This window comes from Propithecus coquereli, unplaced genomic scaffold (genome assembly GCF_000956105.1).
Source record: "Propithecus coquereli isolate 6110/MARCELLA unplaced genomic scaffold, Pcoq_1.0 Scaffold270, whole genome shotgun sequence".
Taxonomy (NCBI): Eukaryota; Metazoa; Chordata; class Mammalia; order Primates; family Indriidae; genus Propithecus; species Propithecus coquereli.
In genome coordinates this window covers 1471233-1485750 of record NW_012148286.1, presented here as the reverse complement: position 1 = coordinate 1485750, position 14518 = coordinate 1471233, and positions in this window count along the sequence as shown.

The following is a 14518-nucleotide window of genomic DNA, read 5'->3' as shown; positions in this document are numbered from 1 at the left end:
TAATTGAAAAGGTGTCTAAAAAATTAATCTAGCTATAGATAAAAAAAAGTTAGTCTCTGTCAAATAATCTAATGATCTGGTAGTAAATTAGACTCTTGTTGTTTAATGATATTCCTCCTAAAACACAATGAAATGAAGTTGTGTTGGAGCATGCATGAGCTAAAGCAAAACCAGAAAAATATCACCCTCTGTGATATGAAACTCAATGAGAATGAAAATAAAGGGGAAAGAGCTTGGCCTCTTGCAGGGATGATTTGCAAATGCCTTGGGCATTAACTTTCCAAATTCACTCAAGGTGAAAAGAGTATTAGCAGGAAGATATGAATGTAATACAGATTATGCAATAGAAAATGTAGTAGATTCTATAGTTTGATAACTGCTTTAAAAATGGGATTTAAATAGTAAAAATGTGTCAGTGTTTGTATAATTCTAGAAAAAGGCAATGAGAAGTGAGCTCTATCTGATGGTTACTAATGTTCCGATCACTTAGAAGAACATGTTTTCTATAGTTAAAAAGGGATGATTCTCTGTGTTTTATTATAATGTGGGGTTAATATTCTTCAGGTCCATTTTACTATATCTTTATTCTTACTAGAATTCTGATTATTAATTTTAATAGGTATTTGGGTCAATGGCATTGACTATTTACCATAAGCCAGTCACTATTCTATGTTCTTTGAAAAGTTAATTTATTTTTCTAACAACTCTTAGTTTTCCATTTCACTGATGAAGAAACTTAGAATCATACTGATAAAATGATTTTGCATCAGGAGACTGGAAACTCAGCTGACAAGTTGCACAGGTGGATTTCAGGTAGATTTATCTGACACCAAATCCCATGATCTTAGTTAATACACTATCCTGCTTTTGGTGGGAAATAGATACTGCTGTTGTATATCTGTTGGATAGCAGAAAATTGTATCTTCAATGAAAACAAATGGATCTCTCTTCTGGTTGTATATATCTTATGTGAGTTTTGATGGTTTTTGTAGTGTACCCTCTATTTTTCTGATGGAAAAAAAGAAAATTAAAAATCCAGTATTATGCATCCATTGTTGGTGTAATTTATATTGTTATTAATAAGATACTTAAATTTCTGCCTACTAAATACCAGGCATTACTCATTTTTGCTTAAGAAATATCCCACAGATGGTCCCAATTTTAATCTCTTCACTTCCTAGGTCTGACAGTAGGTCCCAAATCACCTGTTTCAAGAGTATTAGGTATACTTCTCTTCATTAGGAATAAGTCACTGATCTGATCTTTGGTATCTTAAGGTAAAACGATTAATTCTCTCACAAAATACCAGGACTGATTTAAATGAAACATACAACCATTTACATAAATTTGTTCTTGTTTGGGTCTTGGTCATTTCATTTTACTCAAACATGAAAATCCTTATAACTCTAATAATAAACTCTATCCTGATGCTCTCTTGGGGTTGTTCTTACCGGGCCAAGTTAGCTCTGGCCTATCAAAATTGGCACCAGATACTTCCATATAAAGCAAATTTTGCAACTCCAATATCCTGAAATTTAACAGAAAGCATAGGCCATTAATGTTCTTTTTAAATATGGCACATATTTATTCCTGTAAGGTTTTTACAGAACCCTAAGGGACCCTATTCTGCATGGATATGACCCTTTAGTCTGTGTGCTGTCTCCCTCTGGCTATGGCATTAACATGTTTTGACCATTCTATGAATTGCTTGAAAACAATATTTAAAAGTTTGCCTTGTAATACCTTGTAAAACCGTATAATAACCAACAAATGTAAGTGGAAGGATAAAGATTGAGAAATCAGCTAAGTAAATGATTACGATTTCTCCTTTATTTTATTTCTTACCTGTTATAGATTCAGATCTAGAAATTCTATAGTTATATCTGGAAACAAGGCCCATTCATTCCACCAGTCATCTACCAGCAGTCACTGAATTTCTGACCGCCCTGGGAATCACAGTCCAGTACGGCAAGCAGAAAGGTTGACAAAGGAAACAACCAGAGTGCAAACTGCCAACTTTTAATCAGACAATTTTGCTAAAGTGACCACGGTTAATCCTCTATTTTCTATTCTGCTCTTCTGTCTGATGGGCGCTTGTGCAGTCTCATCTGTGTATTTCTCTTTTGTAAAAGCAGCCTACAGGTAGAAAGATTGCTGCACAGTATTATTCATTCACATTTACTCAGATTTGAAACCAATGTAGACTAGCTTTGATATCAAGGAAATCCACTGATCTATATTATTCCACAGCAACCTGCCAGTAAAGAAAATATTGAACTGAGAAGTTCATGCACACAAATAACCTGAACTCCGCATTAGGGAATCCTACAAAATTCCAGAAACATGAGTTGCTATTTTAGTAACTGTAACAGTGTTATCAAATACAAACATACAAGGCGTTCTTTTCCAAAGTGCGTCTGCAAACATTGGGATTTCCTACCTAAGGCTGTTTTCATTGGAGAGAGCTTTAGTGGGGTGAAAAGTTTAAATGGTAAGAAGCAATGCCGAATGGGAGTTTGAAGTCTCAATATCGCGTCTTCTGTTTTTCTTTTCTTACTGTGACTGACTCATCTTATGACTGGGGTGACTCATTTGGCCTCTGGATGCCTCAGTTTACAAACCAAACTTGTGAGACAACACTGCCCAGATTTTGAATTATATCTTTGTTCATTGTTGAGATTCACCACTGGCGGGCAGGTACTGGAAAACCATATTAAATGAGGTACGGATTTGTAGTTTGCTTAATTCCACTTACAAGAAATGTTTAGGAAGGGCAAAACCATAGAGACAGAAAGCACCTCAGTGGTTGTCCGGGGCTGGGGGCGGGAGCGAGGAGTGACTGTGATTGCAAAGGGAGAGGGGGAAGCTTCAGAGGGGATCGCGGTGATGGCCACACTATACAACTACACGAACACACTAAAAGCCACAGACTCTACCAACAACGGGTGGATGTTATGATATCTAAATTATCCTCAATAAACGGGTAACTCTCCTGTGGCTCCCACTTCCCTGGGAGTAAAGGCACAGTCCTCGGCATGGCCCCAAGGCTTGGCATGACCTGACTCTGTCCCTGCCTCTCTGCTCTCTTCCCGCTCCCCTCACTCACTGCTTGGCCACCTCCTACCTCAGGGCCTTTGCACTGGCTGTTCCCTTTCCCTGGACTACTCATCCCCCATGTGTGCACATGACTCCCTTCCTTACCTCCTTCAGATCCTTGTTCAGATGTCACCTCCTCAGAGAGGCCTTTCCAGACCTCCCTATTTAAATTGCAATCCTTCTCCCCAGCTTTATTTCTCTTCATGGCACTTATCACTGACCTACTGTACATTTAGCTCATTTGTATTATTCCGTTTGTCCCTGTCCATCTTCCGCCTCCCTAACCCACCCTCAACTAGAACATGAGCTCCAAGAGGGTAGGATCTGATTCGTTCACACCTGTGTGTCCAGCGTTAGCGCAGGGCCTAGCACGCAGCAGGGGCTCAAAACACATTAGGCTGAAGGAATGAGTGGCACAGCTGTGGGCCCCTGGATATAGGAGGAGCAGGCTGGCTGGGGCATGAGGCTGGGCCCAGGGGCCACCTGCTTTGTGCTGGTCTTTATGGGGTGGGGGAAGGGAGAGGGCTATGGGCACAGCAGTCACTAAGACCCTGTTTCTGCTCTTGGACCTGCATGTCCAATCTCACACAGAACCCCCAGGAACATCCCCTAAGGGGCCCAGGAGGCAGCTGAGACCATGAGGCTGCACAAGAGGCCAGGGGAGACCAGACTTCCCAGCACGTCCTCACCGAATGCTGGATCCACTACGGGTAGCAGAGAATTCCACCTCAGCCGGGATGTTTCAAGATCCATTCATTCCACAAAGGCTGAGCACCTGCTCTGTGCCTGGCCCTGAGCTGGGTGGTGCTGGAGACACTGTAGTGACCAGGACAGTCCTGGCTCTGCCCTCCTGAGGCTCTCAGTCCAGTCGGGGAGACAGACAGCTCTGTTTCCCAGACAGAGACAACCCAGAATGGGCAGGGCTAGGACGGGGAAATCCTGGGGGCTGTGGGAACACAGAGGGGCACCTGACCAGCCTGAGAGGCTTGGAAAGGGCTTCCCGGGGGAGGGGACATCTGAGCTCTGCGAGACCCAACCAGGTTCAACCAGGTAAAGAGGGGAGGAGCATGTGCCAAGGCTGTGAGACCGTGAGGTGCACTCTCGCAAATAAGAGGTTCAGAGGGGCGCGTCCTCCTCTAGTCAAGAGGTTCTTGAGCTGGGGTGATTTTGCGACCTTCCCGCCTCCCACCGGGGACATTTGGCAGTGTCTGGAGACCTTCTTGGTTGTCACAGATGAAGAGGAGTGTGTGCTGCTGACATCTCACACGTAGAGGCCAGGGCGGCCCCCGACAATGATGAACTATCCAACCTAAAGACGTCAGCAGTGCTGAGGTTTAGAATTCCTAGTCTAGTCTGAAGAAAGAGATTGTGCAAAGTCTTCATCTGCTAAAGAATTTGCACTTTACCATGAAGGCAAAGAGATAAGTTTTGAGAGTTCTTAAGCGGAGATGGGACAAGAGAAGATCTGAGTGTGTCTGGAAGCTGAGAGCTAGCAGGGCAATCTGAGCCCTCGTCTCTCACCACCCCACACCTAAGAATCAACAGGAGCTCAGAGAGGGAAAGAATTCCTTCCAGCAAGGCTGGGGGGCCCCCGAAGACAGGGACAGGGTCTTCATTTCAACTCTAACTCAACAAGCATTTCCTGAGGCCAGGCCCTGCTTGGGAATGCCGGACGATGCAGACCAGGTGTGTTGGGCTCTTCACACAACTCTCATCCTGGTGTCCTCCCCAGTGGTTGATTCAGCTCCCTCAGTCCTTGGCACAGACTTTTGTCACCACCCTGGTCTCCTTTCCAACTCCACTCATGACAGGGCCATGGCTGAGCCATCTTTCTGGCCCTTCTGTCCAGCCCTTCATTTATCACTAGAGAAATGAAGGCCCAGAGAGGGAAAGGAACTCACCCGAGGTCACTCAGAGAGCCAGCTTCATTCCCCCGCCCTTGACCAGCGCTCGTCTCCCCTATGCTGCCCCCCTTATGTCAGCGCCACCCCAGTGAGTGGTCCACAGCACCTTGCTGTCACTCATCCATTCCTCCATCGCCCGGTGTGCTCTGCAGGCGTGGTTCAGTTGAGGGGGCAATGGGTCAGAAGTCATCAGCACCAGCAGCAGGTCCCCTCTAGGATCAGTTTACGCTAAAAATACACCCATCCCAGTTCTAGCCACCCTGCGTCAGCCATGTCTGCTAACTTCTACATGGAATGGGGCCCAAACCTAACCTGGGTGATCTTCTGCAAGCACCTTAGTCTCACTGTTCCTTGGATTCCCATCTGTTAAATGGGTCCGTCGGCTTCCACAGCCCATCTCCTTATGCAGGAAGATTACCTGACATTCCCAGAGCTAGAAAACTCCCAATAAACCACTGCTCATACCTCAGGCACTGCGAGCAAGACTCTGAAGGCCAGACTACCCTCAGAACTATGTTGGAGCCTGGAATTACAAAGTCGAGAACTCAGGGCACCTGGGTACAAGTCTGTACCTGACTGTGCCACTGTCTCCTTCATTCAAGCAAAGAGCCAGCTGGCCACTGGCACAAGCATACAGGGTAACCAGTGCACAAGAGGGTCCCTGCTCCCAGCACCATCCTGCCTGCCCGGGGTTGGGGTACTCAAAGTTCCTCTGGGGAGCCACCTCCAAGGCACTGGATTCTGCACAAAGGGGCAGGACACCCCTGTGGGAGGCCCCCCGGATTGAGCAGAACCCCTGGCTTTACCTTGGCCTGGGTACCTGAGCAGAGCCGCCTCCTGCACTGCCGCCATATTCTGGATTTTTCAATATGTTATTTTTAATTAAGCTGAGACCCTCACTGCACTTTGAAACATGGGAGCATGGTCCATTACCATTCTAAATCTTCCAAATCTCTCTCCAAAATCAGTAGACAGCTACACATAAGGATAAATCTCAGGATAATAAATAGCATTAGGAATTTACCTTTCTGGTTAGATGATTTTCCATATTATATACCATTGAATTTTCAAAAATAATCTCTATTAAAAACAAAGTTATTTTTAGTCTTCATGAAATTTTTATGATGCCATTCATTGAAAATATGTCCTTTCCTCTAAACTTGTGACTCCTTGAGTAGTAGATTTGGTACTAGACCATTTTTCAGAAGGTCCTAGTCTGTATCCTAATCTAAAATATAACTTTATTTTTCTTATCTACTATTAATAAAGCACCTTATAAATAATTCTCACTTGAGCCTTATACGCCCCTGTAAAAAAGTAGGATAGACATTATTCTTCTCCTTTGAAAAACCAAGAAATTCAAACTCATAAAGTTTTGCATGTTCAAACAATTCACAATAATGGAGCTAAGATGACCATCTAGGCTTCTGTTAGGTATTGATAAAAATCAAATGGTTAAGATCTTGACTTTTCCAGTAAGAAGAAAATGGGTTCAAATACTGACTCTGGCATTTGCTTTAGGGCACTGGACAAGTTATTTAATCCCTTTGCCACTCAGTTATCTATAAAATAGGGATAATAATTGTGTCTACCTCATAGTTTGGTTTTAAAAATTAAACAAATACCTATGTAAAATATTTAATATAGTGCCTGGCATGTAATAAGTACTAAATACATGATTGCTATTGTAATTAGCCTTGTCCTCTCTACAGAGGCAGTCTCAGGAACGTGGTAAAAAGCTTGGCTTTGGAATCAGATGATTTTGGATTTTAGCTTTATCACATGACCTTTATATGACTTCTTAACTATAACCTCTTCTATCTATACCTTTGTCATCTATAAAAACTTAAGTAACATCATGAAGATTAAAGTCCTGACCTATAAAAGGAGAGACATAATAAATATTAAATTTCTTTTCTTTCACCATGAAACTTATACAAAAATTTGACTTACAAAGTATGTATTTTTAAACTATGTATTTTGCCAGTTGCTAATATAAGCCATGCTATTCAGTAATAGTACTAGCACCTAGTATGGCGGCTGTATTTTATTAGACACCCAACAAATATATAGGAGGGGGAATTCTCCGCAGCTTAGGATGGTTAGAGAGGACTTTATGAAGCAGATAGGACTTAAGGGGACCTTGAATGGCATTTAGACAAATAGCTTCCATGTGAGAATAGAGAATGATACTTAGAACTGATCATGATAGGCAGCCCAGACAACCTAAACTTTACATGTGGGGAAGAGTGATGGTGCTGGTAGAAGTTCTAGAGATGATGTCCTTCATGTCTGACCAGAAGATATTTAGAGTTCCAAGGCACGAATCATACATATCCTGGAAGGAGCACAGGGAAAGGTGAGTGTAACATAGTGGTTTTTATAAATGGAAAAGACAAGTCAAAATGCTCTTCTCCACCTCTTGAAAGTAATGGCAGAATGGTTCATTAGGCTGTGTTCACAATTCTGATTTAATAAAATCAGTTTCCCTTCTATATATTTTCCAAACTTTGATTCTAACTTTCCTATTTGGATCAGAATCATCCCATTACTTTTAATGATACCCCACACATATACTGAAAAAAAAAAAAAAAAAGCTTTGGAAATATATTGCTGTCTTGTAACTGCAGGTTACAACACTGTCAGAAAATAATTTTTTTTTAATAACAGGAAAAAGTGCAAAGACATTAGTGCTCTCTTTAATCCATATATTGCCACTGGGCCATGTTGGGCTCTTAGTTGAGGTGGTGAAAAAAAGGCTGTGGAAATTTCACTGAGTTTTTTTCTCCCTGGCATCCCTCGATTAGAGCTGAAAAGTTATCTCACTGCTAAGGAAAGGCTGTGTTTGGCAGGTGTTAGAAGTGTGAAGGACGTGTAAACTATACATATCACCAGAGGTTTGTCAAGGGTGCGGGTCCAGGTGTCCTGTTTTGAAATTTTCTTTTGAGGCTACCTCCTACTGAGTTAGAGGACAATGATTTACTTCTCGGTGTACTATGCATGCTTGCACTGGAACAGAACGAGGTTGACCTGAGAGCTTCGGATTACATTTTGACCACTTGTTAAAATGACTTTACGTGGTCATAAACCCTTTTACTTCCTTATTTCTTTTCTGAAAATCTCTCATTTCTGTTTTCAGTGACCACGCTCTGGGGCTTGTCACCATGCAGCACTGCTGTACTAGAGATCTTAAACTCAGTCATTCTACTCTCTGGCCACAGTCTCTTAGTCAGTTACACCCTCACCACCTGCCTGACCTCATGAGAACTTGTAGTTACAGAACCCCTATCCTTTGTCCTTACCTATCAGGTTTTTTCCTGATAATTTACTACCTTCCCTTCTAGCTGTGATTCTACCGCTCATCATTCTAACTCCTCCTTTCTCCAATCATCCAGATTCCAATCTCCTGCTACAGCTGCCTTGTAAAACCCCACACTTGCTGACTCCAGTGTTTCCACCACTACACCAGAGTTGGTAAGTGCCACTGCAGAAAACGTTAGGGGCTCACCAACTGATGCAACAACATTCGTTTTGTTTTTCAATCTCTAACCACCGCAGGAGCCCTCAATTGTGCCTAGTATTCCATCACATTTCCTGAGCAGCTTGCTCTCTCCTACTGACCTTTTACAAACAAAGTAAATGTCTACCCAGTGCCTCCCCAACTTACCCCTATTCTTGGAAGAACACCGTAATACCTAATTCTTAGAGAAGATGTAAACCATCAAATAAGAGTCCGCCCAACATCCGTCTCCAAAACTAAAGATTCACCCACATCCGTACTCCCTTCTCTCTTCTTTCACGTCGTAGAAGAGCAGCATGTCCCTCCTCCTAAACTCCCTACCTGAGCCTGCTATATTTCTATCCCATCTGACCTCCCAAGACTTTTCCTGTTAACGAGCCCATCTCTCTCCTTTAACCTCGGAATATAGAATCACATTCTGTATTTGCTCCTTCCCTTGAACACTATGCTTGCTTAAATCTCTCCTGTCTTAAGAACAACAACAAAAGCTTCCCTCGACCCCATATTTGCCTACCTCTACCCTCCTTTGTCTTTCCCATGAAGGCCAACCCTTTGAATAAGTTATCAACTCTCACTTCCCCACTTCCCTTTACTCCTCATACTTCTCTGTGTGTCCGTTTTTCTGTATATCTACAAGTCTACTGTTCTCACTAAGGGTTACACCAACTTCTTATGATAAAAGCTAATGGGGAATTGTTATTCCTTATCCCTCCCTGTAGCTTTTAACATCGTTCCTCAGTTCCTCATTCTTGAAACCTTTCTTACCTCGGTGTCTGTGACACTACACTCTTTTGTTTCTCCATTTTTCTTTGTTAACTCCTCTTACTTAGTCCTTGTTGCTAGCTTATCTTCCTTTGCCCATTTGTTAAATGGTGAGGTTTCTATGGGCTTTATTCTCAGCCTTCCCTTTATTATATATATGTTCCCAGTCAATCTAATTAAGTTCCATGGCTTATTTTCATACCCATATGCTGATGAGCCTTAAATCTATATCTCCATTCCAGTGGCTCTTCTGAATGTTGATTCACACATGCCGCTCCTGTTGGATTTCCCACAGGTGTATGTTTGTCTTTGCCTGCTTAGGCTTCTATAGCAAAACACCACAGCCTGGGTGGCTTGTGCAATAGGAATTTATTTTCTCACAGTTCTGGAGGCTGGGAGTCTGAGATTAGGGTGCCAGCAAGGCTGGGTTCTGGTGAGTGCTCCCTTCTTAACTTGCAGATGGCTGCCTTCTCACTGTCTCCTCACATGGCAGAGAAAGGGAGATCTCTCTCTTTCTCTTCTTATAAGGCCAAGGTCCTGTTGAATTAAGGCCCCACTCTTATGATCTCATTTAACCATAATTACCTCCATAAAGGCCCTATCTCCAGATACTGTCATATTGGGGGTTAGGGCTTTAATATATGAATTTGGGGGAGGAAAGTAATTTAGTCCATAGCAATGTCCAAGATTGAACTCATTAGCTCTGTACTAAAACTAACTCCATTTTCTGTGTTCCCCATGTCAGTGAATGGCACCAGAAATAGCATATTGTAGTAATGAAGAAAACAGGTCTTCCTTGGGCTCAAATTCAGGCTCTTATATTTTACTAATAATTTACCCTTGGGATTCAGTTTTTTCATCTGTAAGTGGGTCAATACAGCATCTATCTCATAAGAATATTGTTAGGATTAAATAAATTAGTATAATCCTTAAAACAGTGCCAGGCACATAGATACAATTCTTAAAATGGTGCTCAGTAAACATAAGCTATTACTAATGCCATCTACTTAATTAATTAAAACAAATACCTGCAAGTCATCCTTAACCTTTACCTCTCCCTTCCCTCTTGGATTTATTAAATTTCCATGTTCTTTCATGTCTACCTCCTTAATATTCCGGAACAGGTTCACACTCTCTATTTCCTATTACCCAGGCTGCTAACTACTCTTCTGGATTACTATAATAACACATTAACTAGTCTTCCTTGGCCCATGGCTGACCTTCTTCCAACCTATTCTCTCACTGCATCCAGACAGGTTTTCTAAAACTGCAAATCTCTTCATGTCAGTTCTCTGCCTAAATCCATTAAATGGCTTCCTGAAAACTTTATAGTGGTTAACAAGGCCCTTCATGATCTTTCCATGCCTGTCTTTATATCTTTATTTCTCTTCACTGAGCAGTTTTCACAGAATGGTGTAGCCACATCAACTACTTTATTTACTCGAAGGCAGTGCTTCCCAAGAACCTTTCTTAACTTCACAACACACAAAAAAATCATAATGCATTCATGTCACACTGGGACAAACCAACCAATTTGCTGGTGTCTGAAGGTAACTGGCCTGAGATCTCACCTAAGTCCCCAAGGATGTTGGAATCACTATTTAAACATGTCTGTGACTTGCTCGCAACACAGCAAGGTAGCGAGGGCACATTAGCTCGTAAGCTGTGTCTAATACATCAGATGTTCTCAATTGTAGATGGCCACCACCAGTACCATGACTTTAACTATCCCTTTCTACAGCCATTGTAACCACGAGCACAACTCCTCTAGAGAACAAGCTAATCATTCCTAACCCAGTTTAGAGGTCACTTCCTCTAGAAGCCTTCACACGCCCTTCGCGTCCAGGTCAGTTATGTGCTCTGAAAGCAGCTTGTAACACCCCTTTCATGGCTTATGTAAAAACATGCTCCTGAGGAACTCTTCACATACATACATTGATAATATAATAATAGATAAATGCATAGGATCCAGTAAGAACATAGAAAAATATGCAGACCGATGATAAGGATTCAATACTAACGTAAAATGAACACTCAATAGTGCCTAAAATTCTTACCAAACACTTCCTGTGTTTAATTAGGCAGATTTTTCATTGGCATGATAAACACTTTCTAGAGAGTAAATCAACTGCCTTTTTGGCTAATGCAATGCCTATTTTAGGTTCTAGTATAAACTAGCAAGCTAATTACTTTCCTGAAATAGGGAAGATGTAGCTAAGTATGACTGGCTCTGAGCAGCAGAACAAATGGTTAGATACTTACATAGTAAAGTTTTTTTGGGTGGGAAATATTTAAATGCTCTCAAGTATCAGAATCTCCTATATATGTAAATTTCACTACATCCTCCAGAAACAATGTCTCTTAAATGCGTGATTAATTTACTCTTTCGGATCCTTGACTCAAGTCTATTTCAAACTGTGTGAAAAATTGAGAATTAACATGACATTTTAACATCTCAACTCTTGAAAATAACATTAGTTTTACTAATTTCAAGGAGCTTTTAAGGATAACCTCAGTTTATTTAACATTTAGCCTAAATCCTGTTTCATCTTCAAACATAAATCAATCTCTTATTCTTCCTTTAAGCTAATTTATCTGATTTTGAGTTATGACCTATTTTTAAACATTTTTACACAAGAGGAACATATCAGATATGAGAAAAGTAGTTACAGGAATTTAGAATTGTAAATTCTTCAAAACAGGAAATTTGGGGGTTTTCTGCTAATAATAATCAAAATTATATTATTAATTACTTATTACAAAAATGTCAAAGGGAAATTTAGGAAAATCTAATTTAGATAAGACATTAAAGCCAGCTGACTCTTTAACAAAATAGCTTTGAAACTTATTATTGTATTATGAATTTGGTTTATTTTCCTTGGAAGGAGAGGGGATTGACCAGATGACAGTTGAGATTCTTCCAAAGTTGTATTCTTACTCTTCTTCATCTCCCTTTGCCTTCTTTCGATCAGCCTGGCCCCTTTTACACTATATTCCCCTCTGTTTTGACTCTTGCTCCTTAGTTGCTACTATATTCAAATGAGTCGATCATGGAATTAAAAAAAAAAAAAATCCCTTGACCCTATCTCCTCCTCTGGCCACCAGCCTATTTTCCTTTTCTTTTTCTAGGTAAACTTATTTATATGGCAACATATTTTTGTCCTCTATATTTCCTCAACTTTTTTTTTTTTTATGTTGCTGGCAATTTTATTTTAAAATACCATATTTTAAAAAACACATTCTTCAGAAAAATGCCAGTGGCACAAAAGTAGAGACAGATATGGCTAAGAAATGGATTAAAGTATGTCAATATGCATCAAGAATAATTATTCTACTTATTATTTTTTAATATTCAGATAATCAATATGAAGTTCTTTTTGCATTTTTTTGTTTCGTCCATCCTAGTTTGTTCTATGAAGTTCTTTTTTAATCTTAATGTACATCGATATATGTTATTATTTCTTTTGAAGTTTTATTTTTGAAAGTTTTTGAATAGAACTAGTTGAGTCCACTGATATAATAAAATCGATTGTTAATAAATACATATTTCAAAAAATATAAAAGTTTAGTTGTTTCAGCACTTCTTTTTACTCTTAAGTGTCCCAGTTTAGATGATAAATTTGAAAGTACTCGCACTTTAAGGACATTTCTCAGAAATTGTATGAGATCCTTCTGCTTACATCCTAATGACAAGAATTTGATGGTATGGCCACACTTAGCTGTAAGGGAGGCTAGGGAATGTAATCTTTATTGTTGGGTGGCCACGTATCTAGCCAAAAATCAAGTAGATACAGAGAATAGATACTATGAGACAAGTAGCGTTCTTCCCTGCCTTCCCATCATGTTCTTCCGTTTTTGGCTGACACATATTTTCATGGGATAGACCTGCTGATTTTAAGGGAAAAAGTAGTATGGTACCTTTAATATCTAGTTTATATCCATGTGAAAAGAAAGCTAACGTAAGAAATGAATTGGCTATATGAAACAGAATAATAAGAATTTCAAATTTCCCTCCAGAGGTTTATTACCATTTCAGTATTCTTCCTAGTTTTATTCATCTCAAATTTCTCCCTTCTCTATGCATAGAGGGTACTTTGATGGGTCTCACTCAATTCTCTTCATCACTGGAATTCACATGTTAACAGAAGGTGAATGGTTCTTTGTTGGGATTCACTGGCAGTCTAGTCCATCTTTTCTTCTTCACGAGACATAATCATGCTATAATGATATAATGATATAAATAATCACTTATTTAAGCAACTTCCCTTTATGGAAATAATATTTAATGTGTTCCTTTTTCTTAGCTAGCTTGTGTCAGTCACACATTCTTTCTTCCAATGCGGTTCAAGTACAGTGGAAATGAAGGCTTTATTTCCATCAGGATGAAATCAGATTCACAGCCTGTGAAATCCACTCATGGTGTTTTGCATTCAGAAGCATCACTATAAATGTTCCAGAGTCTAAGACCTCCACCATCTGCTCCATTAGGCACTGGATTTCAGTAGCACTACTTGATTTACGGAAAGAAAAAAAAAAAAAACTTAGCATATCCAAGCAACAGTTCAGCCAGAAGCTTCTATTGAAATGAGGATGATCAGGCATTCCCTTCTCCTGAGCCCCACACCTGTCTCTGCACAGGTTAACACCTTTAGATTTGCATTTTATCTGCCTTTCTTTGGTAAGAAATTTTTTCTTTTTTAGGCCATGATGTACTTTTTTCTAAATGTGATAGTTGTATGTGAATTGAAGCCTTTATTCTTTGTAACTCTCCCGTTCATCCGAAACGTGGATCTTGTGCACCTTGTTCTTCAAAGGGTCATTGAGGTCTCTATAATGTCAAATATTCTTCCACATGTTACAATCTATCTTCCACCTATCTTTCTGCCAAAACTCTGTTCAATAACATAGCTGACAACCTTTAATTAATATATCTGGGCAATTTATCTCAGTCCTCCCCGGGCTCTCAGCAGCGTCTGATACTTCTCATAACATCTCTGCTACTTGAGTCTCTCTGCCCCTGAAATGGTAAAACTGAGGCAGTGCATTTGTACCCAGGCCTAGTCGGGAGAGGTGGGATAAGCACTTGCTGACAAAACAGAACTCTCCCATGGACCAAGGATTGCAGAATGGTCTGTCCTTAGGGAAGCAGCCACTACCACTGTCCCCGTGTTCTCAGATTGATCTCAAGTCCCCAAAAGAGAGAACTGAGAATAAGGAAAAAAGGAGAGGCTGGCTG